The sequence below is a fragment of the Plecotus auritus genome, assembly GCF_963455305.1.
Source record: "Plecotus auritus genome assembly, chromosome: 4".
Taxonomy (NCBI): Eukaryota; Metazoa; Chordata; class Mammalia; order Chiroptera; family Vespertilionidae; genus Plecotus; species Plecotus auritus.
In genome coordinates this window covers 142,430,795-142,457,867 of record NC_137775.1, presented here as the reverse complement: position 1 = coordinate 142,457,867, position 27,073 = coordinate 142,430,795, and the positions used below count along the sequence as shown (strand labels likewise).

At 43.0% G+C, this 27,073-nt stretch overlaps 1 protein-coding gene across 3 annotated transcripts in view; it reads right to left on the bottom strand.

Annotated features, from left to right (window-relative positions):
* CUL1 (cullin 1) overlaps nt 1-17,004 on the bottom strand; it is a 100,810-nt gene extending 83,806 nt beyond the window's left edge. Inside the window, exon 1 of one of the 3 annotated variants that reach the window (XM_080663691.1) lies at nt 16,728-17,004. The gene's annotated coding sequence lies outside the window, so the exon portion shown is untranslated. Of the gene's footprint in view, nt 1-16,264; nt 16,463-16,535; nt 16,647-16,727 lie in introns of those variants that run through there. The other 2 variants (XM_080663690.1, XM_080663689.1) reach the window with 2 other exon arrangements.
* Between the last annotated feature and the right edge of the window lie 10,069 nt (nt 17,005-27,073).

Genomic DNA, 27,073 nt, shown 5'->3' with positions numbered 1-27,073 from the left:
TCAATGTTTCTCTCTCTCTCTCTCTCTCCCCCCCCCCCCAATCCCTTCCACTCTCTCTAAAATGGGGAGGGGGAAGGGGAGGGAAAAGGGATCCCCAGGTAAGGATCAACAACAACAACAAAAAAAATGGGCCAAAGATTTTACCAATGATACATTGACGGCAAATAAGCACACTGACACCACCAAATGTTGGTGAAGATGTGGAGCAATAATACCAGGTGTACTGGTTAACAATGCGGATTTTGTGATCAAAGAAAACATGATAATTTCAAGAGAAACGTCACAAGTGCTTTATTCAGCTCTAGCTGGCTTGGCTCAGTGATAGAGCTTTGGCCTGCGGACTGAAGGGTCTTGGGTTCGATTCTGGTCAAGGGAACATGCTTAGGTGGTGGGCTCGATCCCCATTAGGGGGCATGCAGGAGGCAGCCGATCAATGATTCTCATCATTGATGTTTCTCGTCTCTCTCTCTCTCCTTTTCCCTCTGAAATCAATAAAAATATGTATTTTTTAAAAAGTGCTTTATTCAAAGTAATGTCCATCGCTAGCTACACATTTCCCCCATCTTTCAGGTAATTTGTGGATACCATCCCCATAGAACTTTTCTTGTTTTGAGGCAAACCATTCAGAAACCCAATTTTCCACTTCTTTGTACATTTTGAAATGTTGCTCAGAAAGTGTGTGTGCCATCAATTGGAACAAGTGGTAATCTGAAGGAGCAAGGTCTGGTGAATACGGCGGGTGGGTTAATACTTCCCAGGCAAGATCTTTTAACATGTCTTTAACTGGTTTTGAAGTGTGTGATAGTGCATTATCATGAAGCAAAATTATTTTGCCGTGTCTTCTGCAACATTCTGGTCATTTCACAATCAAAGCATGGTTCAAATTGATTATTTGTTGTCAGTAGCAATCAGTATTAACAGTTTCACCTCGTTTTAGCAGCTCATAATACACCACACCTTCCTGATCCCACCAAATGCAGAGCATTGTCTTCTTTCTGAAGCGATTTGGCCTTGCAGTCAATGTTGATGGTTGACCTGGATCAACCCATGAATGAGTGCGTTTGGGATTCTCAAAATTAACCCACTTTTCATCGCCAGTCACAATTCGATGCAAAAAAGACTTTCTTTCGTGCCCTTGAAGCAACATTTTACTGATGACTTTTCCATTTTCCATTTGTCTTTCGTTCAGTTGATTCTTCCTTGAAAATCTTTCCCATTGCTTGTAAACAATTGGAAATTGTTTGCTGAGCAACGTTTAATCTTTCTGCAAGTTGTTTTTGAGTTTGACACGCATCTTCATCCAATAATGCTTGTAATTGTTGGTCATCAAACTTTTTCGGTTGACCTGGACATTCTTTGTCTTTCACATCGAAATCATCACTTTTAAAGCATTTAAACCAGAGTTCACAAGTATCTTGAGATGGAGCATGTTCACCATAAGCTTCCCAAAGTATTCAGCAGCACTTTTCTTCAAAATAAAATAATGAATTAAAATTTCCCACAAATGCTCTTTTTTTGGCATGAAATTTGACATTTTTAAGTGTAAAAATATCTATGTTTAACACCTTCAGAAAATTTGACATAGGAAGTTTTGAAGCTTGCTGTCAATACAACAAAACAGCATACATATCAAATCGCATATATATCAACATATGTGTAACTCCATCTACTGAAAAATATCCGCATTAGTAACCATACACCTGGTAACTCTCATTCATTGCCGGTGGGTATGCAAAATGGTACAGCCACTTTAGAAGGCAATTTGGCAGCTTCTTACAAAACTAAACATCCTCTTACCATATGACCCTGCAATCATTTTTTTAAAAATTCAATTTTAATTTTGGTTAAACGTTTTCTGTAAAAAATGTATTTTATTATCATTCACACAATTCAGCAATTACACACCTTGGCATTTACCCAAATGAACTGAAAATTTATGTCCACACAAAAATGTGCACATAGCGTTTATAGCAGCTCTATTCATAACTGCTAACACTTAGAAGAAACCAAGATGTCCCTCAGTAGGTGAGTGGATAAACTGTGGTACACCCAGACCACAGAATATCACTCAGCGTTAAAAATAAATGAACCTTCCATAGAGGAAACTTAAAGGCTTATTACTAAGTCAAAGAAATCAATCTAAAAAGGCTACATACTATATGATGCCAACTGTATGACATTCTGGAAAAGTCAAAACTATGGAGACGGTAAAAAGATCAATGGTTGCCAGGGGCTTAGAGGAGGGACAGATAAATATAGAGCACAGAGAATTTTCAGGGCAATGAAATTATATTCTGTAAGATACCATAAATCAAAACAATTGAAAATAGAGGCTTATTTTCTGATTTTTATATTTTGCACATGAAATACACTTATATTTTATAATCTAGAAAACATGAGCGTACAAAAAGCTAGTATTGAATACCAGTATGATTGCTTATTTTTCTTAAAAATTAGATTGTTTTGCTAATTATTGCTATTTGAGTAATGGATGTTTTAATAAGTGATTTTACATTTATACCCTTTACTATAAAAAAGGAAATATATCAATAATTAAAGGTTCTCTGTAAACAGGACATTTGGTTCTGGGACTTTAGGATTGAAGAGAAGCAATACTTCTGACTTGTGGGCTGTGTTCTGTGGCTGGAGGGCAGAGGCCTAATTCACAGTTGAATCCTCAGCATCAAGTGTGCTTTGGCACACTTCAGGGGTTCCAGAAATATTGGTGAATTCACTACTCCAAATATTTGGGGAACACCTAATTCTCTGATACTTTAAAAAACAAAACAAAAATAACCCACTCAGTCCATCAGCATACAGGAACATGTTGAAACTTGGTTAACTACATTTCATTTTATTTCTACCAGCATAGTAACAATACTAAGGAAACAGGAGGGAGGGGGATAAGATATTTACATTATGTATTAAATTTAATAAAAATATAATTATTCAAACAAGCCATAAAAACAGTAAAACGTATGGCTTTAAAAAATTAAGAAACAATGCTAGCACCCACCATTCTGGGGTAGGATAAGAGCAAATGCATTTAAAACTTCACAGTTTAGTTCTCTCCATGTGTCTCCCACTTTCTAAAATCCATAAGAGCTTTGAAATTAGTACACTAAATAAATTAATACAGCTGCCTTCCACTGGAGATCAATCTTTGTCCTTCTAATTATATAATACAGAAACATGCTGTTCTAACTCATTCCCCTAAATACATGTATATTTATAGTTATGAGAAATTTCAGATGTCATTAAGTATAGAATTTTCTTCTATGAACATTTTAGTACTAGGAAACTATTTTCATTATCTTAGATTTGGTACTTGAACAATTAATAGAAAGGGGTCGTTTTAAAATCCTAAAATCAACATACAAGCACTCAAAGCCTTAAATATTGTTTAATTTGTAACTGATTCTTTAAAGTATATGTATGTATGTATGTATATACTAGTATGTATTATTTCAAAGAGGAAGGGAGGGGAGAGAGAGAGAAACATCAATGATGAGAGAGAATCATTCATCGGCTGCCTCCTGCACACCCTACACAGGGGACTGGGCCAGCAACCTGGGCATGTACTCTGATTGGGAATGCAACCGTGACCTCCTGGTTTATAGGTTGATGCTCAAGCACTGAGCCATGCCAGCTGGGCCATAACTGATTTTTAGTTTAGTCAGCATGTTAATTCTTTGTTTTAATTACCATATGACTTTCAAGTAGGGTATCAAGCATCACTAATATATATTGCTTTAAAAACTCAAAAACTTGCCCTGGCTGGTTTGGCTCAGTGGATGGAGCATCGGCCTGCAGAGTGAAGGGTCCTGGGTTCGATTCCGGTCAAGGGCACATGCCTGGGTTGCGGGCTCAGTTCCCAGTAGGGGGCGTGCAGGAGGCAGCCAATCAATGATTCTCTCTCATCATTGATATTTCTCTCTCTATCCCTCTCCCTTCCTCTCTGAAATCAATAAAAATATATTTAAAAAAAAAACCTCAAAAAGTTGCAGATGACTATGGGCACTTAATATTTAACAGGTGCTACAGATGGTTTATCCACATAAACTACTTTTAACTGCTAAGGACCAAATTTCAATTCTCCGTTTCAGCACAATTTTATGAACACATTTTTCAATGATCTAGCTTGCATATATTTTATTACAAAGCATTTTCATTCATGTTAAAACAAGGAAAAGTGATATTAGATTTGATCCTAATTATCTACACTATGAATGTTTTTCAAATTGAGAACTGCAATCCATGTGGGCCATGACAGTAACTCAGTAAATGGCAATGGAACATTTTAAACAGTGAAACAGAAAGAATAGAGCTCACAGAACTTAAGGGAAGTGTTTTTCAATGCATCTTTGATTTCAGTTATGTCTGTGTGTGTTTGGGGTCATTCTAAGGGCCCAAAGAAACACATTCCCAAATACAAAAACCAAGTGCTGTTGTTTTTTTCCCCTCCAGAGATGCTAGTGATGCAGGAAACATCCTAAGGCCACTGAGGGTGGAAATCTAGGCCTTCAGCTGGGGCGGCACAATCACATGTTACATGTAGCTGGCAAGTCCCGCCTCTGCTGATTAGGTACAGGCAGGAGGGCTGCTCAGAAAGGCAGCATTATCCTGCTACAAATGCTGGAACTCTCCCTTAAATGAAATGAGCTTCAACTCATAGTTCCCAAAATTCTGTTCAACTCATTTCCAACTTTCCCACATGTGTGGTGAAGTCTGTACATCGTTGGTGAGTGCTGAGCCTCGAATTAATATCTGCTAAGATTTGGAAAGCTACCACATCTCTAGAGAACAAGAAGTTATTCACCCAATCCAGGTTTTCAAGCCTTTTCATTCCACTAACACAAATAAATTAACACTAAATTCAAAAACTCTGATCAGCAATTTTCCCTACCTAACTGACCTTTCAAAGACACTTCCCATTTCACTACCAATTGGTTTAAAAAAGATATTGTCCTCCTCCCACCATGCTCCTTTTCTGATTTGGAGCATTTATGTTTTGATTTGATTTGAATACAATTTATCAATTTACTCTCCCTACTGAAGGTACCTAGGGTAATGAAGTGGCGCCCTCTTTTAAGTAGATGGATAATGGTTCTAATTACTCAGGGTCACGAGCTTGCTGCCTGCTACCTACTGCCCTGGTGGGTCCACCTGCCAGAGATCAGCACCCATTCTGTGCTCATGTTCAGTGCTGCACTTCGTAGAAAGCATCTTGTTGCAAATATCCTTAGCAACTACTATAATAACACGAAGTACTTGCAAATTTAGTATTTTCAGACATTATATACATTGGGGAAAAGGTATGGGAGGTACAGAATAAACAAGTGTGTGCTTAAACCTGGGCTCAGATCAATAAGAATCATTAGATTCAGTCTCTCAATCACGTAAGTAAACCTTATGCATTCATGAAAGTATGCCCACTGATAACCTTCAAGAGGTTTTCTGGAAGCAGGTGGGGGGGGGGGCTTCAAAAAAAAATCTCCTCCCCACTCTGACTCAAAACAATCTGGCCATATCTATACAAAGGGAAAAACATGATAAAACCTGCAGCATCAGTTTCAGCTCAGAAGATGATTCTACCACAGATTCCACTTCTAGCATTTTCTCGAGGTTTTTCATTGAACAGCTTCTAGTCAAGATGCATTAACTTTTTATCTTCTCAGGCAAGGCTTTCACGCTTATGCTTCAAATCGCTTATTTTGAAAAAACTATCAAACCATGTTCCCAGTTGAAAATGTAGCTAATATTTTTTTAAAATATGTTTTTATTGAGTTTTAGAGAGAGAGGAAGGGAGAGGGATAGAAAGAAAGAAACATCGATGAGAAAGAAACATGAATGAGAAACATCATCAATAGGCTGCCTCCTGCACATCCCCCACTGGGGACTGAGCCCGCAACCCGGGCATGTGTCCTGACCGGGAATTGAAACGGTGACCTCTTGGCACATGGGTCCACATTCAACCACTGAGTCAAACCAGCGGGCATGTAGTTAATATTTTTTAAGAGAACATCAGAATCATAAAATCCAGATTTTCCCTATAGTTTTTATCAATAACTCTATATTAAAAAGGGACACTACAGAGGACTTGGGCTTCTAAACACAATTCAAATTTCTAAGATAAAACTTACATAGCAAAACTTTGCATATAAATTAACTTCTGCAAAGTATAAGTGCAATGAACTATTCAAAGCAGCACATTATAGGACTCACTATTTTCAGATTACAGACTGATTAGGCACTCTGACTCAGTCTACACCAGACTGTGGACAAAACAGACAAATGCTCTGCATTTTGAAAAAAAGTTACTTTTAATGTGAACACTGAAGTTGATTCACTGCTGTCGAAAGGAATAATCAGAATGTGTTTTAAAAATCACGTTTCAGCCCAGCCCTCATGGCTCAGTGGCTGAGCATCCATCTATGAACCAGGAGTTCATGGTTCAATGCCAGGGTTTCAGGCTCGATCCCCAGTGTGGGGCATGCAGGAGGCAGCTGATCGATGATTCTCTCTTATCATTGATGTTTCTGTATCTCTCTCTCTCTCTCCCCCTTCCTCTCTGAAGTCAATTTTTTTTAATCACATTTCACTACAACTACTAATGGAGCCTACTGTCCTAGTTACACACAGATACATTTTCATCTATCCGCTACCATATACAGCAATGTGGATGTTCATCTTAATGCCACATCCACACTTTCTAAAGAAACATTAGTGTAACATGTGGTTTGTTGGTTATAATCTGTGACTTCTTTAATCATAGACATTTAATCAGCTTATCAAACAAAAATTTCTACAAGCACGGCCGGTGTGACTCAGTGGTTGAGCATCAACCTGTGAACCAGGAGGTCATGGTTCCAATCCCAGCTAGGGTATATGCCTGGTTGCGGGCTCGATCCCCAGTGTGGGGCCTGCAGGAGGCAGGAAATCAATGATTATCTCTCATCATTGATGTTTCTCTCTCTCTCTCTCTCTCTCTCTCTCCCTCCCTCCCTCTCCCTTCCTCCCTGATATCAATAAAAACATATTAAAAAATTCTACATTTATCATTTGTTATAGGTAAGTAAAACCTTGAAGTTAACAAAATTTCCCCAAATTCGTTTGCTTTACTGAAATTTCCTTCTAATATTCCCAGACTGAAGATCCAGGGCAGGCCAAACAGCCAGGACCAACACACAGCTGTAAGTGAGCCATGCAACAGGCCAGGACTGTGCACACAGCTGGACTTGCAGTACTTTCTGAGCCTAAGGGGATGAGGTAGGTTATATGGTAAAGGACCAACAAGGACTGGGAGCAGAGCTCACTCTACCAAATCATGGTGACTCAAACACCCACTGGGAACAGACTTCATAGTCACAGAAGCCACGATAAATCCTGATTAAAGGTGAAATGAGGGTGTGAGGACCACATGAAGCTGGGGGCTCAGCTGGAAGTCAAGGAGCCAAAATAAAACGAAAAAACCCCACAACAAAATAAGCTAGAGCAGAATCAAGTAAAAGAGATATCTCCTGAATGTCCATCAGCAGAAGACAGAATTGAAGAGCAAAGTGTTCTCCATAGAAGCTAATGTAAGAGATCATTCAAGAAAAATAAGGGTAAGTTGACCCAGAAATCTGGAAAATGCTGCAGGCTATATCCCTTCCTTAAGCAGCCAAAATGCTTTAGAAAGACCTGGTTCCATTTCCCAAATGAATGTGCCCTCACATGTCATGTGAAGTGTCCACATTCTGGAAACCACTGAGCTAGAATGTAGAAGAAAGAAGGTATGGGACAGAATCTAAGAGAACCTTTAAGAGAAGGAGCCCTGGTCAGTTTGGCTCAGTGGATAGAGCATCGGCCTGCAGACTGAAGGGTCCCAGGTTCGATTCCGGCTAAGAGCACATGCCTAGGTTGCAGGCTTGACCCCCGGTGGAGGGTGTGCAGGAGGCAGCCGATCAATGATTCTCTTTCATCATTGATGTTTCTATCTCTCTAACCCTCTCCTTTCCTCTCTGAAATCAATAAAAATATTAAAAAAAATAAGAGAAGGAAAGTCTGAATTTCAACAGACTGAAAGGCTTTTCAAATGCAGTTCATTTACATATGACACCACCAAGAAAGTGAGAATAACTCTAGCCTCATGAGTCCTGGATTAATGACGATCCATGTGCTTTAAATTTGTTTTAGATCCTTCCTGTAATAGCATTTATGATTCAGATTTAAACAAGGAATAAAGTGAAGCAGTTATTTTCTAGACAACTAGACCTGTAACTGTACTCATGAGGATCCCACACTCCCAAAGAACGCTAGTGTTTCAAGATACTAATGAGAATCCCACCAAAGACAGGGAAAATGAACACAGTCATTTACTATATACATCTCTACTGCAAGTCACATAATTGTTCACATTCTATGTTTCCAAAATCAGAGCTCAACAAAACAAAGTCCATTCTTTAATACAGGAGTAGGGTTTTTCTTCCTTCAAAAGCTATTTATTAAATTGGGGATTACCTTATATCCATACATGTACACGCCCTATACACACATACTATAAAATACAGGGAGATATATATGTACATTGACATATTAAAGACTCCTCAACCTAGCATTTCCTAAACTTACTTATTCACAGCTCTCCCATCCCACTCCTATGCCTTACACGTCACGGAACATAGGGCAAATAACACTCCACACAGATAAGTAAAAATACTGAAAATGCAGTGGCATGTGGTGCTACAGCTGAGCTCCTTTAGCAGTGAAGGGACTCAGAAGAGGCCTCCCCAGGATGTGCCACTTTGGCATGTGACTACTTTGAGCTGGAGGCAATGGGAACTCTGCCAGCTCATGAGAAACTTCTATCTCTCCCTTAAACAATTTAAGTTTGGGGCCTTGCCCATAATAAGAGTTATCACCAGAAATAACTTTTTATGACCTATCAATACGGCAGGGCAAACCTCCATGTAATTAATGAACATCTGCTCTTCTTATCATCCTGTGAATGACCCTCCTCTCCTCTGAAGCTCAAGATGCCTCCTCATCCTTTGCTCAGAATGCCATACACAACTCATATTAACTTTCTGCCTCTGAACCTCTCATGCACTGGAGGTCTCCAACTCTCTCATGCATGTGGGGTTCTCATATGGAGGTACGTAATTAAATTTGGTTATTTTCTCTTGTTAATCTGTCTCATGTTGGTTTAATTAGGGTAGAATTTCTTTCTCCCCCACATTATAAAAATAACAGTAACCAAAACAAACAAACAATTTATAATGTCCAATGCTTCACAGGCAGTTATGCCCCCACTAAACCAAACCAAACCAAACCCAACCCAACCCCACCAGGCAGTTACCACACACATTTACAAAGGTCCCAGCTAACTAAAACTGCTCAACAGGCTTGGTGTCTTCTGTATCCCTTAAGCCTTCCCTTTTATCAAACAGAAGACCCCCTGATTTGGGGAGTCTCCATCTAATAACTAACTAGGAAAACATCTCTGTGCCAGTGTCCACAGTGAGGCATTTGCAAGAACCAAGCTGAGTGGAGCAACTCCAAAGTCACTGTCTTACGTCAGCCTGGCATGTGGTACATACTAAGCACTGAATACATGGTGGTATCACACGTAGGATGAACCTGTAAGTAAATCGTGTACAGATCTTAAATATGTAAGCTTGAAGTCAGAGGAAACCACTCAGACTTTTTCTTTTCCACCCTTTCCCAAACCAAGCATTTCCTAGTTCCCCAACATGAGCTTAGGGCTCAAGGAGGGAAAGAGCCGGACCTAGAGCTCTACCCTGGAGTTCCACTTGGAACCGACACATGTGTGGGCCCTGGCTGATTTGTCACCCCCATCCACAGCAGGCCTCCATCCTACAGGGAGGAGAGCTGAGGTCTCTGGCTTTGCTCCCAGGCACACTTAACTATTTTAGTTAGCATATACTTAACCAACTCCTACATAGTAAAGGCATCCCCCCGCCTGCTCCGCCCCACCGGCATTTGGTGACACATTTCTGTGCACCCATTTTCTCGTAATTTCAATAGTATCCCTAATTTGTATGATTTAGAAGGCATTGCTTAAATCAATGGCAAGTAACCTTTCAATTTTCCAAGCTATAGCACAAACTGCGCCAAAAGTATTTAATTTTTAAAGTAAATGTATTTCTTAAGCATAATGACAACAGGCTTAAACATTCCATTTTAAAGTACATCTACTATCACTAAAAGGTGTGAAGTAGCAAAAAGGGATAGGAAGTTCACAATACCACTAAGGAAAGGAAACTGAAGATGATTCATCAGCACATAATCCAGTATTACAATTTAATAAAATACAAACATAAGTGCCTTTCATAAGATTAAGACAGCTTTATGGAGTGCATGAAACTTGAGGGCACGGGAAGTAGTTGAGGGATTAAGGTATGGGGGAAAGAATAGGAAGATTAGCCCAGCAAAAGGGAAACAGACCCAGGAAATACAGTCCGCAGGAAGTCAAATATTCACCTCTAGGGGAATGGGGGGGTTATACCTGGAAAGGGGTCTGCTAGTAAAGCGAACACCAAATGATCTCAGCATTAAACTAAGCAGAAACAACTTGCTCCTAAGTAGGGCCACAGCTTCTACTGCCTTTTGTTTTTTTAATAAATTCACTGCATTATAAATACACATGCACTGTACAAACCTGGAGGAAAAAAAGAACTAAAAATGACCCATAATTCCGCTGCTCAGAGATAATCACTATTAACATTTTGGTTTATCTTTTTTAATGCATTTATTCACACCAAAACAATTTTCTATACATTATATGTGTTGTTGTATAGCAAGTTTTGTCATTTTATATTGGCTGAATACTAGTATTCATTAAATACAGTATTAGAGAAATGCAAAGACTTACCTAAACAATGCTGAAACAATCATCCTAGTACTAGCAAAAAACTGAAAACGAATGCTTAGTAAGATGGCATTAAACAGTGTACCTAATGACAGAATATTAATCTACTTGTCATTTTTTATATTTTCTTAGACTAAATCCTTAGATTAGCTATTCCAAAGTGCATGCATATTTTATAAGCTTTTGTTACATATTTCTCAGAAAAGTCATACTGAATTATACTTTCTAGCAATGTATAAGTAGGCTCATTTCTCTGCACCCTCACTAGAAGCTGGATTTTTTAATGTATGCCACATTTTTAAAAGACAGTATCTCACTGATTTCTGGGAGGACTGCTAGTGAAGCTGAAATTTTTTTCATGTTTCCTGCTCCTTTTTATAATCCATCTATAGCAAGGAAAGTAAATTTGCTCGTAAGTTACAAAATTTTTCTGGGTTTGCCTTTAGTCTTTGATTTCTATTTATGGTATTTTAACCTATAGAAGTTTAGTTACTTTAAAGTAAGCAAATGAACATTATAAACTGATGAACAAAAAGATAGATACAGAGGCAGTAAAGCATCAAACAGACTGTCAAATTACAGCGGGAAGGTTAGGGAGAGGTGGGGGAAAAATAAGAGATCAACCGAAGGACTTGCAGGCATGCATATAAGAGTAACCAATGGATGCAGGACATTGGGGGGTGAGGGCATGTATGGGAGTGGGATGGGTGGGGCAATGGTAAGATATGTACACATATAATACCTTAATAAAAAAAATAAAGTAAGCAAATGAATAATTTCTTTAACAAGAAGTTATCCTACTTTTGTTGTGGTGCTTTGAGAGGCTTTCTCCATTCTGGGATCACCTGTATTACCTTTGTGCTTTACAATTGTTTTTAAATATGTATTTTAAAAGCACAAAGTGCACCACCCTGAAATTACAACCATTCTTATAACTTTAAGTATGTTCACCAATACATACACACACATTTTAAATGGCTGCATACATTTCATACAGTGTTTTCCAAAGCATGTTCTGAGAGGCCTTTTCAAAAACTGCAGCTTGTTAGATCTGCACAATCGTAAATGGTTTTACAAACTTCACACCCAACTTAGTAACAGTCCCCAAGTTCCAGAATTGTTCATTTCTATCCCAGTTACTCTCCTCCTTCAGTGTCCACCAGTAACTAAAAGACCAAGAAGAATAAACTCATTCTTGGTAGTCGACCAAGTTCTGCATAATGAACTGCCATAATTATCAATGATTAGATGTCAATCCTTAGAGCATTTTCATTCTGATCTTTTCTTCCACCTTCATATAAATCCCATTCTTAGGGAGTCTGAGTAAAGCTGGGCTCTAAAAAAAAAAGCTGGGCTCTGGAGTCCCTGTGCTTTATTATAACTCAGGCCTGACGACCTACCAGGCCTGACCCTAACCCAGGGGTGGGCAAACTTTTTGACTCGAGGGCCACAATGGGTTCTTAAACTGGACCGGAGGGCCGGAACAAAAGCATGGATGGAGTGTTTATGTGAACTAATATAAATTCAAAGTAAAGGAGCGAGGGGAGAGCAAGAGGGGAGAGCAAGAGAACCGGATAGAACAGCCGGATCCAGCCCGCGGGCCGTAGTTTGCCCACGGCTGCCCTAACCACTCAAAGCCTTTTTCTGAACCCGATATGCTGTAAGGTGGACCAAACAATAGTATCTACACTTCATGGGCTTAGTAAAGGTTTAAAGTGGGAGGATGTTCATGAAGAAAGTAGGAGTTACATGAATGCACATGATGTGGGCAGTGTGTTAAGGCACCAGGGACAAATGCGCACCATACGGTCCCTGATCTAAAGGTGAGTCAATGGGAGAAATCACCAAGTCCAGACAAAGGGTTAAGTACTGGGACAGTGTGACCTAGGCAGGGACTCAGGCGATCCCAGGGAAGTCTCCTAGCCTGGGATGGGATGGCATGGGATGGGATGGCATGGGATGGGATGGGATGGGATGGGATGGGATGGGATGGGATGGGATGGGATGGGATGGGATGGGATGGGATGGGATGGGATGAGGGGTAGGGGCTGAGCTGAGTCTTTTTAAAGGAGCAGGAGTCTCCAGTGACATGCAGGGGACATGGCACTTCAGACAGAGGGGAGAACATGAGTAAAAACAGAGGAGAGGACAGCATAGGAGCTTCTGGGAACTGGGGAAGCACAGGAGGAGACTGCTTTCTCCATCCAAGTTTCTTTTTCCCAGGGGAAAAATTTAAATGACTGTCAAACTTGGGCTTCACAATTCTGCTTTTCAAATATGTGTAAGATTACGCTTTATAGGTCAGTTTTCCAAATGCTGTTAATGTTAAAGCTATGACATACCCAATGCTTTGAGGGCCTATAAAGAAATCTTAAACAGTGTCAATTAAAAAAAATTATCTCATTTTACAAATGCTGAAATGAACACCCAGCAAAATTAAGCTCAAACTAGATCCCACGTCTTCTCAAAGCAAAATGTTCTATGCCTAAACAAAAATAACACACAGCTTTTTTAGGAGCCAGAAAATGTGAATGAAAACTTTAAAAAACAACATTAAGTATTATAATAATCTTGTTTATAGTGTGCATTAAATGTATATATTAAACAGGGAGCTTAAAGTCCTTAATAACTTAAGGTTTTATTTAAATTTGATTTATTCTTCATTTAATGTTCATTACTGTTTTGAAAAGCGAACAAAAAATACGTCCTGCTGAGAAAATGCCAGATATCAAGAAAAGCAAGATAAATTTCAAATTGGTCCTTAAAAATGATACACTCTTTTCTCTAGACATCTAAGAGACAAGTTCAAAATTGGTCCCCCAAAGACATTTTATTCCAGACTGACTCAGTTGCTGAGGATTTGGGACCTATAGAGGGCTGAAACAGCAAAGAGTAAAAACACAAACACATTCCTAAGAGTTTTGGACCCTAATTCACATTTGAAGAATGGCAAACAACAACTTCTCAATTTCAAACACATCCATTTTAATTTTCCATGCTGAAAGGAAGGCAGACTATGCCTGCTGGTTTTACCAGTAGTGAATTTCTGATACAAGGCCCTCAAGGACCCAAGAATGGCCGCTCCTATAAGAGATGTCACATAGGACTCTGGTACCACTGGGTTTGCATCACCTCTCCAATAGGAAAGGGCTTCTACCACCACCCACTTCATTTTAAAGGCAAGACTGCAATATTTAACTGCTGGAAAGACCCAAATTTTGCTGTGGAAAAAAAAAAAAATCCACACCTTAAGGTTAGTTTTAAGGGGGAAAAACAAATTAAAATTTCACAGCTTGTCTCCTTGGCATTTTCCTGGATTGCCATAGCTAAAGAAAACCTGGGCATTTGTCTCTTGGGGCCCTGCATTAGATATGGGGTGCTATAATAATAACCACAATAAAGCTTGCATTCTTACCCAGCCTGTTTCTGCAGCCAAAATTAGAAGTGGTCAAACACTAGGTCAGATTATTCCGGGGGATTTATTCATTCAAAAAGACAACTGAGGTACCCATGACCAAGGTGGGGGTGCGAAAATAAATAAAGACTATTCCCTCCCTTCAAAGAATTCATAGTCTGAATTCTTTTTGAAATGCATGGGAAAGGAGGATGTACTGAAGATCAAGATGAAGTTAATTATCTCTGAAAGATAACCATCAGTAAGAGGCAATGGAGCTTAAGGAGCTGTAATAGCTAAGCAAACTGCAGAACCAGCTCAGGCATTCATTTGCCCTTTGGCTCTCTTGATGACATATTTGGAATGGGGGCCATGCCTTGCAAGGACCTAAGCTTGTGGCGGGTAGATTTCATAAAATGGTGAAAAAAAAACCCACAACACTAGGATATAGAAAATCCCTCCACCTTCGGCAAAATAGTTTTTAAAAGATGACACCCATGAGAAGAAATAGTTTAACATTCTAAGAGAATAATTCAGCCACCCCTCTAAGGTAATGAGCACTCTCCTGAAACATCCAAAAATGGGCATAATAGAGTTAAAGCGAGCCAGCCTTCTGTTTGCACGCCTCGAAATTTGAAATGCGAAGCAACTATGTCCAATTACCACGAGAAGCCACAAACAGCAAAATATTTTTCAAGTACAGTATTTTTCTAATAACCAATAACTTTTTAAACACAAATGAAGTTCTCATATCCAACTGTTTTCTAAAGAAAATAATCTTACCCCTAACCTTATGCAACCCACAAACTCTCCAGGATTTCAGAAAGTCAGCCTGCTAGACAGGTTGGTTACAAAATAGTGTTAAACTTAAAAATGCACGCATCTGCAGAGTGTTAAGATATGTTCAGATTCTAGAAGCTTAAAGTAAAAGTGACTTTAGTTCCCCTTCTGTCACCCTGATAAATGTCTTTCAAAAACTGGGTGACCACTGACTCCACTCCCAACTTGGGCGGTTTTAATGCCAACACAGGAAGGGCCATTACACGGAGCAAATAAATACCCGAGTAAGTTGATGCGATTCCGTATTTGCACACTAACCCCAACTACGAACTAAAAGCGACAGCAGCCCTCCAATCGGAGGAGAGAATCCTATTTTTGGCAGAGGGCTCGCTACAGAGGAAAACCCCTGACTTTGGAGATTCGTCTCTAGGAATGCTCACAAAGCTTTGCCCTCTCTAAACCATCACCATGTCCGCCGCACGCAACGTCCCCAGGTGGCCGAGGCCCCGGGGCCGCGCGCGGTTACCTGCGGGGTCAGCGCGCGCTCCCGCGGGGCGCAGGCTCGGGGGCGCGCCGAGGCCGCGGCGCAGGCCCGGCCCGACTGGCGGGCGCCGGGGGCTCTGGCCGGTCCCGCCGCCACACTTGCATCCCTACCGCTTCCCCGGCCTGCTCCCCCGAGGGAACCAAGCCAAAGAGCGACTGTTACCCAATAATAACGACCTGCACCGTCGCCACAATGCCGGCGGGTAACCGGAAAGCAGGGCGGCCGGCGTCCCGCACTCGCTGGAGAGCACGAGTCGGGGAGGAGCGGTCCCGAGGGGCGCAGGGGAAGGGCACGAGGCCGGGCACCCCGCGAGGGTCGCCGCACGAGGGGCGGGAGGCGAGGCGCGACGGCCGAACGGCCTCAGCTCCGCCGCCCCAGCCCGGTCGCCACCAGGCCTCCGCCTCGGCGCGATGAATCGGGCTTTTTCCCGGTGCGTGGTCCAGGCCCGGCCACCCCGAGCCCGTGCCCGCGGGGACTCAGGGAGCCCCCGCTCGCGCCCCGGCGCCCCCGCCCACGAGCCCCCGGCCCCGCCGCCATTCCGCCCGGCCGCGGCTCGGAGCTCAGGCCTCGCCCGGCGCCTGGGCTGGGCCGCCGCGGGCCCCGTCACTGCGACACCGCGGCTCTGGGCCTGGCCTGCGCCGCCTCCCCTCGGCCCGGGCGCCGCCACACTCACCCACATTTCCCTGATGCCGAAATGGCTCCGGCGACGTCTCCGCCTGGTCCCTGGGCCTGGGCCCCGGTTAAATCCCAGTCCCGCCAAGGTCTGGCTGCGTCCCTCAGCCGCCGGGGCCGCCCCGCCTGGAGCTGCGTGCGACACGGCCCCCGCCTCCTCCTCCTCCCCTGCCCGCCCGCCGGCCCTCCTCCCGCCGCCGCCGCCGCCGCCTGCACCACGCAACCTCCGCCCTCTCGCCTTCCCTCCGCCGCTCCCCGCCCTCCCGGCTCACCGGATCCGGCCACCGTCGGGAGAGGCGCGTGGGGGAGGGTCGGGACGCACCGCCGGCGGCGTCCGGGGCGGGAGGGGTAGGGGGAAACCGCCGCCATCGCCCCACCGGCCCGAGCGCGGGGTGGGGGGGTCCGGAAACAGTCCGCCGCCGCGGCCCCCGCCCGGGGTCCCCCGCCGCCTGCCTGGTTCCTACCTGAAGACCGGGCCCTGAGCCCCGCGCCGTCCCGGGCGGGCGCTCCGGATCCTCCGGGTTTTACAGCCTCCCTCGCCTCCTAGCCGCCTTCAAAGACCCGGCTTCCCGCCACTTCGGACCCAACGAGGAGGGGTCACCTTTTTCGATTGGGGCAGAAAGTGCCCCAAAGCAGTTAAGGAGGGGTCTTACAGCTCCTGTCCCTCTCCGGCGCACACCCCTACATACAGCCTGAGCTGACCTGGAACACGACTACCCCAATCACCGTGCCCCCGGGATCGGGACAATTACCCAGCAGCGTGCCAGGCTGGCTGATGGTCAGAGGTGGGCAAGAGCTCTGAAAACCAGCCGCAGGCCTCCGAGCCAGCAGTCCACGCCCGAGGCCCCGCTCACCTGCAGGCCTTGGCCATCAGCACCTGGCAGCCCGAGCCTGCCTGAACCTCTTTCTCTCCTGAAAATCGGTTCGAAAATAAAACTATACTAGGCTTCCCGCTTCCAACTTTAACCAACTTTTTTTTTTTTTTGGGGGGGGGGCGGGGGCAAATGTTAACACTGAATCACTTTATCTTTGTAAAGGGAAATCAAGAATAGAATTTAAGGACTTACATATATGGATGGTATGAGGTGTGACTAAAACTATTGTTTTCAGGTGTAGGCTGAAGTAGTTAATTGCATTCATTTGAAATTAACTGTTAAATTGGGGTACTGGAAACTAAATACAAATTTTGGCAGCACAAATAGCCAACTGGCTTGCTATGGTGACAGTCTGGTGAAAGCATGGGTTTGGAGGGACTCCTGCTTTAAGACCATGGTTCATTCACAACATGCCAGAGAGCCAGCTAATTTCATGAACAAGCAAGGAAGGATTTCAAATGATCCTATCTGGGCAAAAGACGTGATGAATATAACTTCCTGTTTTGCTCCAAACTAAAACAGTACAGAGATTCTAGTACCACCTTGGGTTAGAAATCCTAGGCCCTAGACCCTAGGCCCTGAGCAGAGAGGGCTGCCTCCAGAGCCCATACTGTTTCCTGAGGCACATGGGTTTCTCTTAGAAGGCTTATCCCACAGTATATGTGGTCCTCTTATTAAAATGTGGTCTTTTGTCAACATCTGTTAAGTATTTTTAGAAGTATTGCATTTGTGTATACTTGTCACCAAAGTATGTAATCTCAGTCTGTGCATTTAACATTCTTGGTTTATACCCTATACATCTAAATAACCTAGTAAAAAAAATTAGATGTATTTTACAACTTTACTGTGGGCATATGGTAAGATTAAAGGTAAAAATGGAAGGCCTGCCCTGGGGCCAGTCTGCTCAGTGGTTAGAATGTCGGCCCTTGGACCAAAGGGTCTCAGGGTTTGTTTTGTTTTTGTTTTTAAATCATGGTATCAGCAAGTCTGAATTGCTCTAGAGTGAAATACATTTCCTTGCCTTTTCCAGCTTCTAGAGGCCCCCCACATTCCTTGGCACTTGGCCCCTTTCTGACCCTTCTTTTTTTTAAAAAATATATTTTTATTGATTTCAGAGAGCGAGGGAGAGAGAGATAGAAATATCAATGATAAGAATCATTGACTAGCTGCCTCCCGCACTCCCCCTACTGAGGATCAAGCCCGAAACCTGGGCATATGCCCTTGACCAGAATCCAACCCGGGACTTTTCAGTCCGAAGGCCAATGCTCTATCCACTGAGCCAAACTGGCTAGAGCAGGTCTCAGGTTTGATTCCTGGTCAAGGGCATGTATCTGGGTTGCAGGGATTTAAAAAAAAATATTTTTTAATTGATTGCAGAGAGGAAGGGAGAGGGAGATCAAAACATCAATGATGAGAGCCGAAACCGGTTTGGCTCAGTGGATAGAGCGTCGGCCTGCGGACTGAAGGGTCCCGGGTTCGATTCCGGTCAAGGGCATGTGCCTTGGTTGCGGGCACATCCCCAGTGGGAGGTGTGCAGGAGGCAGCTGATCGATGTCTCTCTCTCATCGATGTTTCTAGCTCTCTATCCCTCTCCCTTCCTCTCTTTAAAATATCAATAAAATATATTTAAAAAAACAAACAAAAAAAAACATCAATGATGAGAATCACTGATCAGCTGGCACCTACATGCCCCACACTGGGGATCAAGCCTACAACCCAGGCATGTGCCCTGACCAGGAATCGAACCCTGACCTCCTGATTCATAGGTTGACGCTCAACCGTCTCCACTCAAGTCGATGCCACTGAACTACACCGGCTAGGCCGGGATGCAGGTTTGACTCCCGGCCCTGGTTGAGCGTGTGTGGGAGGCAACCAATGGATGTGTCTCTCAAATCAATGTTTCTCTCTCTGTCCCTCCACCCTCTCCCATCCTACTCGCTCTAAAAAATTAATGGGAGAAAATCCTCAGGTGAGGAGTAACAAAAGTGTAAGGCCTGTCCCTGTGGATAATGGCTTTTTTTAATACCCTCATTTCTTCTCCTTTCCTCAGACAACTTATCCCTGTATTCTCCAATCTGATCCTTCAATTTGGCATCCTGGTCCGTGACTTCCCACAGTTCACACAAGACACAAGTTGGTCAACTTTCCCTTTACTGTTTGTTTCTCCCACCCGCTATTTTTTTTTTTTTTTCTTAATGGAACTATTTAGACCACCTGTCCCACCATCTCCTGACTATTCCATTGCCTTTTACATCCACTTCATAATCAGGTTGCTTCCACTCTGGGTAAGTAACCTTGCCTACTACTTAACAGATCAAGGCCATCTACTCCAAAATGATCTTCTTCCATCTCTCTCTGCCATCTCAGCAAAATTGATGTCCCTCTTTCAGTTGACCAAAAGTTTGGAGGGATAATTAACTTGATAGATAACAGAATCAAAGTATGAAATAGTCTCCAACTAGAGTATCAGGCCAAAACCAATGGAATAAAATATAACTCTACAAGTCCAAAACAATATGGTAAAGTTCAACAAGCCTAGGTTTAGAGTTAGGCAGATCGTAGTTTATATTCTGACTCAAACTATTCTTTTGCTCTAGTTAAATCAAATGTTAAATGGGGATAAAAAGATCTACTTTAGCCCTGGTAGGTGTGGCTCGGTTGGTTGGGTGTCGTCCTGTGCATGGAAAGGTTGCTGGTTCAATTCCTGGTCAGGGCACAATCCTGGGTTGCAGGCTTGATCCCCGGTAGGGGGAGTGCAAGAGGCATGTTCTCACATCGATGTTTCTCTCTCTCTCCCTCCCCCTGCCTCCCTCTCCAAAAATAAATAAACTATATAAAAAATCTACCTCATAAGGGAAGGGCATTTCCTTTATAGTTCCAGCATAATTTCTCACTGTTAATTTCCTTTCCTGTCTCCATAAAGTGGAGGTCCCTGGCCTTCCCTACTGCTGTTGAGAACACTAACATTTTCTAAGTCATATGGGCCTGAAAACTCAAAATCCTGATAGAGATAGTCCCCATCCTAGAGAAATCCTTTATTTTGGTCAGTCTGTGAGGGCAGACATTATCACCTCACATCCACTTCCCAGTGAGAAAACCTGAGACTCAGGGATGTTAGACAATTTGCTTCAGCTCACTCAGCTTGGTCAGTGGCACAACCTGACTCCCCATTCGGCATATATTCACGACCTTACTATAATGTTTTCCCACATCTATATTGTTTCTTTAACCTTCTTAATGGTTTTCCTGATTCTGATCTCTATCCTTCCAGTCTGTGCAATGACTGAATACAGATGGTTCTTTACAAACTGAGACCTTAGTATCTTTGTCCTTTCAAACTTTCCAGTGGCTCCCCATTGTTTACAGGGTTCAGCCCAAACTCTAACCTGACACCTAAGGTTTACCATAATCTTGAGCTAACTTACTTTTCCAAATCTATTTCCAGGCACTTCCCCAAAACAACTCTCAGCTTCATCCAGCCCTGTTGGGCCTATGATTGGCCCACAAATACTGGCCTGGGATCACCATTTATGAATGTTTGCTGCCATTGGTTCCCTTAACAGAAATAGTTCCCTCCTCCTTTCCTGCATCTGCAAATGAAACTCATTTTTCTAAGATCCAGCTCATGACACTCCCCCTTCCCCACCCTGCTCCCCAGGAACCCTACTTTGCACCTTCAACACAGGCTTTTGTGATCTCTCCCTGACTGCTAACTTCTCACATGTGCCTTTAAACCTGGTGATCTGGGCTGCAGGTTAGACACTATTTCCTAAAGTTCACCGGCCCCTCAGCATTGTGCCTGAAGAATGCTGAAGAGTGTTCAAACATATTTGTTTACTAATCAAATGAAAGGGTACTATGACACTTGACTAGCCATATGAGCTATTATTTCTAAGACATGAGTTAGGAACTAGTCATCTAATGCAAAGTAAATTAACTTCATGGGATAGTTTCCAAACCTGTCTTTGCTTAAATCACCTGGGGACTTGACTACTAATTCTAGGGCCCATTCAAGATCAACTGAGTCCATATTGGGTGGGAAAGGGCAGGGAAGGAATTTGCAACTGCCAGAGTTTATATTCTGGTTTCACTACTTATTTTCTGGGTAACTTTGAGTTACTTAACCTCTCTGAGCCTCAGTTTCTTCATCTATAAAATGGGGGTGATAATAGTATCTTATACTATTATGTAATTTAAATACTTAATAAACATTACCTATGAAAATGATGATGATGGTAATGATTATATAATTACCCAGGCCAGTCTGAGTTTGGCAACCACTGATTTAATGAACTACTCCTTCCTCTGTAAAGTTCCAAATGTTATGACCTTAAAAGTTCTGGTATTAACATTATGACATACTAGAGGCCTGGTGCGTGAAATTCGTGCACTCAGGGGGCATCCCTCAGCCCGGCCTGCACCCTCTCTCAGTCCAGGAGCCCTCGGGGGATGTCCAATTGCTGCAGAAGTGGGAGAGGCTCCTATCACCGCCGCTGCACTCACCAGCCGTGAGCTTGGCTTCTAGTTGAGCAGTGCTCCCCCTGTGGGAGTGCACTGACCACCAGGGCGCAGCTCATGCATTGAGCATCTGCCCCCTGGTGGTCAGTGAGCATCATAGCAACTAGTCGTTCCACTGACAGGCCGAAACCAGCTCTCCAACATCCCCCAAGGGGTCCCAGATTGCAAGAGGGCACAGGCCAGGCCGAGGGACCCCACCGGTGCATGATTGGGGCCGGGGAGGGAAGTGGGAGGTTGGCCAGCCAGGGAGGGACCGAGGGAGGGCTCCAGGGCATGTCTGGCCCGTCTCACTCAGTCCCGATCAATCGGACCCCAGCAGCAAGCTAACCTACCAATCGAAGCATCTTCCCCCTGGTGGTCAGTGCACGTCATAGTGAGCAGTTGGGCAGCCTTAGCATATCATTAGCATATTACGTTTTGATTGGCTGAACTGCCAGCGGACGACCACACACTTAGCATATTAGGCTTTTATTATATAGGATTACAATGTCTTATTTGTTTTTGAAATAATGTATATTAAAGAAGAGTAAAAAGATTTTCAATTAAATTTGTTTATCTAATCCAAATCATGAAATATATATTACCTGTGATTTTTTTTTTATAAATATATTTTATTGATTTTTTTACAGAGAGGAAGGAAGAGGGACAGATAGTCAGAAACATCGATGAGAGAGAAACATCGATCAGCTGCCTCCTGCACACCTCCCACTGGGGATGTGCCCGCAACCAAGTTACATGCCCCTGACCGGAATCGAACCCGGGACCCTTCAGTCCGCAGGCTGACGCTCTATCCACTGAGCCAAACCGGTTTTGGCTTACCTGTGATTTTTGAAAAACTGGTTCCTCTTAGAAAAATAACTACACATATGCTATAATTTAACCAGCTTAATTCAAAGGCTACAGAAAAGAGATGAAACAATATCATGATTTCTTCCACTTAGGGCAATGAATCATCAATCTTTTTGAAGAAGCAGGTTTTTAAACCCTCTATTTTAGTTCATTAGAAAAAAAAAATTCATAGCTCATTTTGGTCGATCAAATGTCAAACAACATTTTAATGATGTTAAATGTAACTAGATAAAAAAATAGGAAGCAGAAATTTACTTACCAAAATCACAAACTAAATATGTCTGAATGGGAAAGACAGAATGGGTAGCCCCACCTTCTGAACTCTTGACTTATAAATGGCTTATAGCAGTGGTCGGCAAACTGCAGCTCGCGAGCCACATGCGGCTCATGAGCGGCGGTTTGCCGCTCTGTTGACTAATGAGTTTGCCCTGGAAGTGGGATCACTGGGTCAAATGGCAGTTACTTTCTTTTTTTGTTGTTGTAAATCCTCACCCAAGGATATTTTTCCATTGATTTTTAGAGAGAGGGAAAGACAGAGAGAAATATCGATGTGAGAGAAACACATTGATTGGTTGCCTCCTGCAGGAGCCCCGACCAGGGCCCCGGCCGGGGAGAAGCCTGCAACCGACGGACATGCCCTTGACCGGAATTGAACACAGGACCCTTCGGTTCACAGGCCAACACTCTATCCACTGAGCCAAACCGGCTAGGGCGGCAGTTCCATTTTTAATTTTTTGTTTTCCATAGTGGTTGTACCAGTCTGCATTCCCACCAGCAGTGTACTAGGTTTCCTTTTCTCCATATTCTGCCAGTACTTGTTTATTGATTTATTGATAGCCATACTGGCATGTGTGAGGTGGTACCTCATTGTCATTTTAACTTGCATCTCTCTAATGATTAGTGACATTGAGCATCTTTTCATATTTCTCTTGGCCATTTGTATATCTCTCTGCAGAAGTGTCTATTCAGGACTGCCCATTAAAAATATACACACACACACACACACACACACACACACACACACACACATATATATTGATTTCAGAGAAGAAGGGAGAAGGAGAGAGAGAGAGAAACATCAATGATGAGAGAGAATCATTGATCAGCCTCCTCCTGCACACCCCACACTGGGGATCGAGCCCACAACCCAGGCATGTGCCCTGACCAGGAATTGAACTGTGACTTGTCCTGGCTCATAGGTCAACACTCAACCACTGAGCCATGCCGTCCTGGCCTCTGCCCATTTTTTAATTAGATTATTTGTCTTCCTTTTGTTGACATGTATCATTACTTTATATGTTTTGGAAATTAACCCATTATCAGATGTATCATTGGTAAATATGTTCTCCCATACTGTGGATTCCCTTTTCATTTTGGTGCTGGTTTCCTTTGCTGTGCAGAAGCTTTTTCTTTTAATGCTGTCCCATTTGTTTATTTTTTTTCCTTTGTTTCTCTTGCCCTAGGCAATGTACCAGTGAAAATCCTGCTACATGAGATGTCTGATATTTTGCTGCCTATGTTTTCTTAGGATGAAAGTGAAGGGATGGAAAAAATTTCCATGCAAATGGAAATGAAAAAAAAAAAAAAGCTGGGGTAGTAATACTCATATTTGACAAAATAGACTTCAAATGAAGAGCATAACAAGAGACAATGAAGGTCACTACATAACACTAAAAGGGTCAATACAACAAGAGGATATAACCCTGGTAAACATATGCACCCAATATACAAGCACCCAAATATATAAAAATACTTCTAGAGGACTTTGAGAGAGAGACAACAATACAATCATTGTAGGGGTCTTTAACACTCCACTGACATCACTATATAGATCCTCTAAACAAAAAAATCAACAAGGAAACTATAATCCTAAACAACACACTAGATCAGATGGAATTAATTGACATTTATAGAATATTCCACCCCAAAGTTAGATTCTTCTCAAGTACACATGGGTCATTCTCAAAGACAGGCCACATGTTATGACACAAACTAAATCTCTACAAGATCAAGGAGATTGAAATCATATTAAGCATCTTCTCAGATCACAACGGCATGAAACTAGAAATCAACTACAATAAAAACACTCAAATATATGAGGCTAAATAGATGTCATTAAACAATGAATGGGTTACCATTGAGATCAAGGAAGAAATAAAAAATTTCCTGGAAATAAATGAAAATGAACATACAACAACCCCTAATCTATGGGACACAGCAAAAGCAGTTCTGAGGGGGAAGTTCATAGCACTACAGGCCTACCTCAAAGCACAAGAAAAATTTCTAATAAATTATTTAACCCTACAACTTAAAGAATTAGAAAGAGAACAATAAGCAAAGCCCAAAGTAAGTAGAAGGAAGGAAATAATAAAGATCGGAGTGGAAATAAATGACATAGAAACTAAAAAAATAATACAAAAGATCAATGTAACCAAGAGCTAGTTCTTTGAAAAGATACACAAGATTGATGAAGCTTTGGCCAGACTCATCAAGAAACAAAGAGAAAGGACCCAAATAAATAAAATCAGAAAGAAAGAGGTGAAGTAACAACTAACACCACAGAAATACAAGAATTGTAAGCAAATACTATGAACAACTATATGCCAACAAGCTGGACAAAATAGACAAATTCCTAGGAAAATACATCTTCCAAAACTGAATCAGGAAGAATCAGAAAACCTGAATAGGCCAATAACAACTGGTGAAATTGAAGCAGTAATAAAAAAAACAAAAAACAAAAAAACAAACACAAAAAACTCCCAGCAAACAAAAGCCCTGGTTTGGATGGCTTCACAGGGGAGTTTTACTAAACAAAGAAGAAATAACGCCTATTCTCCTCAAACTATTTGAAAAAACCCAAGAGGAAGGAACCCTTTCAACCCTTCCCTCTTTTTATGAGGCCAGCATTACCCTAATTCCAAAACCAGATAAAGACACTACAAAGAAAGAGAATTACAGGCCAATATCCCTGATGAACATCTTACCTAATAATAGACAAACATGTAAATTGACCGTACCTCCGCTATGCCCATAGCCAATCAGAGTGAGTATGCAAATTAACCCAACAAAGATGGCGGTTAATTTGTATACATAGGCGCCCAGCGCCTGGGTCCCGGGAACATCCTGGCACCCAGGTCACTCTGAGGTAAGCCCCTGGTGGGCCCTGAGCAGCCTGGGAAGGGCCTGAGCCAGGGGGCTCCTGGGCAGGGCCAAGCCTGAGATCAGAGCCAAGGGGGCAGGGGCGGAGCCGGTGATCGGAGGGAGCTGGGGGTCCCCTGTCTAGGCCGAAAGCCTTGGCCAGAGGCTTTCAGACTGGGCAGGCCTGGGCAGGGGCGGAGCCGGCCATCGGAGGGAGCTGGGGGTCCCCTGCCCAGGCCTAAAGCTTCGGCCGGAGGCTTTAGGCCTAGGCAGGGTCGGAGCCAGCAATTGGAGGGAGCTGGGGGTCCCCTGCCCAGGCCCTGAGGCTTTAGGCCTGGGCAGGGGTGGAGCTGGTGATCAGAGGGAGCTGGGGGTCCCCTGCCCAGGCCTAAAGCTTCGGCCAGAGGCTTTAGGCCTGGACAGGGCCCAGCCGGCGATTGGTGTGAACTACAGAGGAAACACCTTTTCTGACTGCTCATTGGCTAAGCTTCCTGTATGCCACTGGTAATATTCTTAGTAACTTGGGTAATAAGAATACAAAAAGGTCATCTAGGGTTTTTCCACCACACTTCTGGAGAAAAAAACGAAGGTCTGCTGCTGGAGGGCTAAGAAATGTCATATCCTGCCCTAGCCGGTTTGGCTCAGTGGATAATGCCTCGGCCTGCTGACTGCAGGGTCTGGGTTCGATTCTGATCAAGGGCATGTACCTAGGTTGCAGGCTCCTCCCTGGCTGGGGCCCAGGTCAGGGCTCATGCAGGAGGCAACCAATCAAAGTGTTCCTCTCACTTTGATGTTTATCTCTGTCTTTCCCTTTCTCTTCCACATTCTCTAAAAGTCAATGGAAACATATCCTCAGGTGAGGATAAATAAAAAAAAAAGAAAGAAAGAAAGAAATGTCATATCCTATGAAAGACACATCTTGAAAATGCCTAAAGAAAGTTGTCATTTTTTCATGGTGAAGGGACTGGAGTCCATGTTGATGAAAACACCTTGGTGGCTGTGGTGACTGGCAGTGGCTGCAGCAGCAGGGTGATGGGGCTGGTGCCTTCCCCTGATAAGCCCGGTTGCCTCCCACAAAGTAGGATATCCCCTGAGGGCTCCCAGTATGTGAGAGGGGGCAGGTTGGGCTGAGGGACCGCCCCCCCACCGCCAGTGCACGAATTTCGTGCACCGGGCCCCTAGTAGATGATAAAATCCTCAACAAAATATTAGCAAATCGGATCCAGCAATACATAAAAAGATCATACACCATGACTAAGTGGGATTTATACCAGGGATGCAAGGCTGGTACAATATTCGTAAATCAATAAATGTGATACATCACATATACAATTTAAAAGACAAAAATCACATGATTATATTAGTAGACACAGAAAAAGCATTTGGCAAAATCCAACACCCAGTTTTGATAAAAACTCTTAGCAAAGTGG